Source organism: Aquarana catesbeiana, linkage group LG03 (assembly GCF_042186555.1).
Source record: "Aquarana catesbeiana isolate 2022-GZ linkage group LG03, ASM4218655v1, whole genome shotgun sequence".
In the NCBI taxonomy this organism is placed as follows: Eukaryota; Metazoa; Chordata; class Amphibia; order Anura; family Ranidae; genus Aquarana; species Aquarana catesbeiana.
The window spans coordinates 144,578,961-144,584,960 of NC_133326.1; the positions used below are offsets into that span (position 1 = coordinate 144,578,961).

Genomic DNA, 6,000 nt, shown 5'->3' on the forward strand with positions numbered 1-6,000 from the left:
CTGCACAAGCAGGATTTTTAACACTGCAATGGACCAGTGTAAAGACATACATAGCATTAAAGGGATGCATTTTTCTTAAAATTTCTTAAAGTGGAACTTTAGTCAGAAAATTCAATCCTGCTAGATCACTTCAGGCTGGCCCCTTTTGCACGTATAGCTATGTAAAACTTTAAAAATAAGTGCCTATACTGTTTAAAATCCAGTAATACACGGTCTTACCCTGCTCTGTACATGCTCAGCTGCTCTCCATTTTAAGGCACTGCTGAGTTTGCAGAGGCCGATCTGCTGACAGCCTAAGGCCCCTTTCACACTGGGGGGGTGGGGGCGTCGGCGGTGAAACAGCGCTATTTTTAGCGCTGTTTTACCGTCGTTTTTGCGGCTGTATTCGGCCGCTAGCGGTGCGGTTTTAACCCCCGCTGGCGGCCGAAAAAGGGTTAAATCTGCTCGCATAGCGCGGCTATAGCCGCGCTGCCCCATTGATTTCAATGGGCAGGAGCAGTTTAGGAGCAGTGGATACACCCGCTCCTTCACCGTTCCAAAGATGCGGCTTGCAGGAGTTTTTTTCTTCTCCTGCCAGCACACCGCTTCAGTGTGCAAAACAGCAGCGGCTGTTTTGGGTCGGTTTGCAGGCACTATATAATAACGCCTGCAAACCGTCCCAGTGTGAAAGGGGTCTTAAAGCGGAAATAAATCCTCCTATCCTTTACAGCCAAGGAAGCTGCTTATGTTTGAACTGCAACTGCCATGGTGCTGCTCATGTGATCAGTTAGGACACCAGCCATTTGATGGTTTGACAGTTTGGTTGAGGACACAATGAAATCAAACTGTTTTTTCAAACTGGTAAATCGATGGGTTTAGTTTCGCTTTGTGATTTACAGCTGGGCTTTAGCAAAATTGAAGCTTCCAGCAAGAAATAGGAACAATTCTGGAGGCAATTTACAGCACACACTAATTTTTTTATCAAGTTGTTATGGGTAAAGTTCCACTTTAAGCTTTTCTTGCACTTTTTTTCCTCAAAAAACTGCTCAAGGTGAAAGCAGCCCTATCGGCTGAAAAGGTGCCGATAATGGCTGAAAATAAATTCATGATATTAATTAGAAAGTCGAATATAATCATTTGCAAAAATATATATATATTTTATTAAAGGAGTTGTAAAGTTTTGAGGTTTTTCACCTTAATGCATTCTGTGCATTATGATGTAAAAACCTTTTGTGCTGCAGCTGCCCCCCCAGAGCTCCCCTTTTTCTTACCTGAACACAATCTTTCCAGCGATGAGAACAAGCCCAGCAGCTCAAGCCGCTGTCTCGGGTCCTCATTGGATAGATTGATTGCTGTCAATCAAATTCAGTGCCACGGGGGCAGGGCCAAATCCTGCAGCAGCAGGACTCGGGAGCACGCCCATATGGGTGCCCCTATGGAAAGGAGCTTTCCACGCGGGCAGTCGATGAAGAGTAGGGGCCAGGAGCGCCGCCGGGGGACCCCAGAAAAGGAGGATCGGGGCCACTCTGTGCAAAACCCTTGCACAGAGGAGGCAAGTATAACATATAAACTAACCTTTACAAAATCACTTTAAAACTGTCCACTGTATCGGTTTTTACCCAATTGCATCCAGAATTTTCAGTTTCGGTCCAAAATTTTAATTTCGGTGCACCACTAGCATTAACAATATTTGGGTTTTTACAGTGGGAAAAGAAACGCACTTGAACGCATTGAAAAACATAAAAATGCATCAAACGTGTGTATGCAAAAAACACATACGGAATGCAGAAATTGTGGAACGAACAAGCCCTTAGGAGGGAAAGGTCAGTTTTAAGGTTACCATTGCTTAAATAAAATGAGAGATCGAGAGGGATATTAGAGCTGCACAATTAATCGTTAAAAAATCATGATCTCGATTTAACCCCCCTGACGATCTCTGTTGCAGTTTGCCTTTCTTTCATATAACAAGTGAAGAGACTTTTCTGCTCACTCAGCTGTCAAAAGAAAACATCCTGGGAGTCTGTCAAGTTTTTAAAAAGAAACATTGTATAACTCTTCCTTCTTAGATCAAAGGGAAACTTCTGTGTGTAAAGAAAAAAATCCAGGCAGTCTGCCAAGTTTTTAAACAACGTGTAAATGCAGGAAGTTTAACCACTTAAAGTCTAAATCTTTTTCTGACACTTGTTTCTTAAAGTGGATGTAAACCCACTCTCATCCTTTCTAAACTACTGCCATAAGTATATACATGCCTCCTGCATGTATCTTTACCTGTCAAATGTCTCCCCTCTGTCTGTTATGAGATACGAAAAACTGCAGATTCTGTGGGTGGGTCTGTTGTCTGGAGCTCGGTGGGAGGAGTAGTGATGTCAGTAGACTCCCCGCCCACCTCTACACTCCCCTTGTCAATATGCATTTTCTCCTATGTATTTCTTACACTGAACTTCTGCTATGATCTCTAACATCCAGTGAAAAGACAGGAAAGTAACCACATGACTTCAGCATGCCAAATCATGCTGAGGTGTGGAACAGCCAATCCTTGCAGAGCTGCTGAAGAAAGGAGTGGGGGAGGGAATTAAAAAATAATGCATGTCTTAGGCTGGTGCACAAGATATGTAAATCACCTGTCACTCACAGCAAGGGGGAGGATTTGACAAAGTTTTTCTCTGTTTGTCAAGATTTATCTCACTGAACAATAAAAGAGGATTGCTCAGAGCTGGATTAACACTTTGTGACAAGACTGGGCTCAAATGATAGGAAATCTTATACTCTCCATTATGAAATCAAAAAAAAAAAAAAAAAATTCGGGTTTACATCCACTTTAAGTTAAAATCAATATGTTTTGCTAGAAAATTACTTGGAACCCCGAAACATATATATTTTAGTAGAGACCTTAAAGTGGAGTTCCACCCACTTTTACAACTCTTCAGCATCCCTCACTAAACTGTGCACTGTAAACAAATTGGATATTTTTTAAATTTTTTTCTCAGCACCTACTGTATATCTGCTGTATTCATTTTTCACTTCCTCCTCCCTGGCCGCGGCCCATCGCATCATTTCCTGTTTGCAATGCCTTCTGGGAAGGGGCGGCAACTTCCTCTGAAACTGCCGTTGCTATGGAAAGCTGACCTGAAACCTATTACACTGCTTGTGCTGCACTGAGCATGTGCGAGATCTGCAAGGATGAGATCCAGGAAGAAATACAGTCTGGCTTCAGATGGCCAGGGCCTGCTGTAATTTTATAAAATAACTAACTACTGCTATAAACTAACAAAACAGACCTTAGTTTACAGACTAACTTTACTAGAATACATTAAGCTTGTATATTATAGGGGTATTTTTATTTAAAAAGTATCATTTCGGCCGGAACACCACTTTAAGGAAAACAATGGCAATTGCTGCAATATTTTATGTTACATTGTATTTGCCCAAACGGAATACACTTCAATGAATTAAAAGAAAAAAAAAAAAATTAAACAGTACAGTTAGCCCAAATTTTTTTTGTTTTAATGTGAAAGATGATGTTACACAGCGAGAATCGTGATCTATCTTCTAAGCGAAAAAAAAAAAAAAAATAAAAAAAACTCGATTCACGATTCGAATTGAGTTTTTTTTTTTTTTTTGGACACCGCGCCGGTCCTGAGGAGCTGCGGGCAGGAGTTTTTAGGTGAGGCCGCGGCTTCGGCCTAGTCCGCGGCGTCCGGCCTCACGGACCAGCCCGAAGCCGCGGACTAAGCCGAAGCCTAAAAACTCCTGCCCGCAGCTCCTCATGACCGGCGCGGTGAAAAAAAAAAAAAATCTAAAAAAAATCGATTTGCTTAAATTTTGAATCGATTTGACTTCTTTATATATTAATACATTTTGACTTGATAAACAAGCGATGTCTTGATATACAAGTAGCGTCATTTCACAGCTGAGTATAAAAGAGTAGAGAGAGGCGCCTCTAAGTGTAGCAATATAGTTACTTTAATGAAGGTACAACATTTAAAAACTCACATGGTTGAGGATTAAAAGAGGCACATCTAGGTATGCAGACATCCGGGGTAAAGCTGTCCACATAGACCATCCTCGCTTTCAGATCGCTCTACTGCAGGATAGTCTTCCCGGTCATTGCAGCCTGACAGCGGTGAGAGCCGGCGCTGTGGGGGACAGTCTATGTGGACAGCTTTATACCGGACAGACGCCTGCATACTTAGATCTGCCTCTTTTAATCACCATGTGAATTGCTAAATGTTGTACCTTCATTAAATGTAATCATATTGCTACACTTAGAGGTGTTTCTCTTCTCTTTTATACTCTGGAGCTCCTGCCGGATTTTGCTTCTAATCCCCTTGTGGAGGCTTCAGATTGTGGATGTGGACATTTTATGGTTACACAACCTACCACATTGCTATAATCTTTTTATATGGGACTATAAACTGAAGGACTAGAATGAATGGTTGTGGAATGAATCATTCGAGTTTCTATTATTTCTTATGGGAAAATTTGCTTTGATGTACAAGTGCTTTGGATTACAAGCATGCTTCCAGAACGAATTATGCTCACAATCCAAGGTTTTAATATATATATATTTATATATATTTATTACACACACTTTTTTTTCTCATCAACAGCAGTAAAATGAAAAGACCAGTACATAATAGATGATTATACCAAAATCATAAATGGCTGGAATGTTGATCCTTAATGGCAGGCCATGGGGCTGGGCCTGTGTGTGAGGAGTGTTGTGCACATCCTGTGTGAATACAGAGGACGGATATACACAAGGGCCGCCCCATCACTTCCTACTGCCAGGGAGAGGGGAAGCCGCGCACACACATACGTAGCAGAGGGCAGAGCTCCCATTACACAATCCCTCACACACACACACACATAATGGGAAGTAGAGATCACAGTACACAGACGATTCCTCCCAGACTGGCCCCCACCCTCTCTTCCTCACACATTTCTCCCCTCTGTCGGGGCCCGAAGCGTCAGCCTCCCCCGATAACCTTTATAAAGAAACGTGAGCTAAAAGCAGTGCGAAAACTTCTAGAACAATCCCGGGCATCATAACCGGTGTGAGAACCCCCCGAGTAAACCGCGGAGAAGCGCCTCTATCACGACCGAGCTCACCTTCCCGACTCTTCTGTAGATCCGTATACAACAAGACACAGCACTCAGAAAATGTCTGACGATCTACAGCCACACAGTCCTAGGGAAGGGGAGGAGCGCCTGCTGCTCCGGAAGTGATTCCTGCGGAGGAAGTCAAGAAGAGAAAGTGAAAGCTCACCCGGAAGTGGAGTGAGACTGAGGCTCTAGTGCTGGAAGGACTGTGCCCTCACTGGCGTGGAGTCACTTTCTGTAGAGTAGCAGCGTCAATTCAGCGGGGTGGCTGTGGTCTACTCACACTGATTTGCCGTTTGTAAACTTCGATGTCATAATAAAATTGAAATGTATCTACATCTTAGATTCTCTTTTTTGATTCATTAGAGCTTTTTGCTGCTAAAGCTATCTTTGGGGTTAGTGCTTCTGGAAACATTTTTTTATGTGCATTAACGGATATTATAGACTTTAAAACTTTTTTGACTCTCAAATTATATAGCTTTTAAAAGCTCTAAACTATAGAATTACTAGAAGATGATTCTGCATTCCTGTGAATCTTGCCCAAATATCGATCAAAGTGGTCCGCTTTCACATAAAAGTGGTCTCTGCAGCGGATTCGCCGTTAGACTTTTATCTGCACTGGGAGAGGCCCCCCCTCCCGCCGTGCTCCAGTGCCCACCGCTGCTTACCAGAACGGTGGAGGCGATCGCATCTGTGGTATGGAGCTGAGTGAGGGGGAGATGGCCCCCACCCGTCTCCATACTATTGCAGGGCAGAAGCGACGTCAAAGCGTCACTTCCGCCCATAGCTCTTAAAGAGACTTTTTTTTTTTTGCAAACGAAAAAAATTGCATTGTTGTGTAAATATGAGATCTGAGGTCTTTTTGACCCCAGATCTCATATTTAAAGTGGTAGTAAACCCTTACAGATCACTTTAACC

At 42.8% G+C, this 6,000-nt stretch overlaps 1 protein-coding gene across 5 annotated transcripts in view; it reads right to left on the minus strand.

Moving 5' to 3' along the window:
• TASOR2 (transcription activation suppressor family member 2) overlaps positions 1-5,212 on the minus strand; it is a 118,466-nt gene extending 113,254 nt beyond the window's left edge. For all 5 annotated transcript variants that reach the window (XM_073619399.1, XM_073619398.1, XM_073619396.1 and 2 more), the window contains exon 1: positions 5,092-5,212. The gene's annotated coding sequence lies outside the window, so the exon portion shown is untranslated. The remainder of the gene's footprint in view (positions 1-5,091) is intronic.
• Positions 5,213-6,000: the final 788 nt, after the last annotated feature.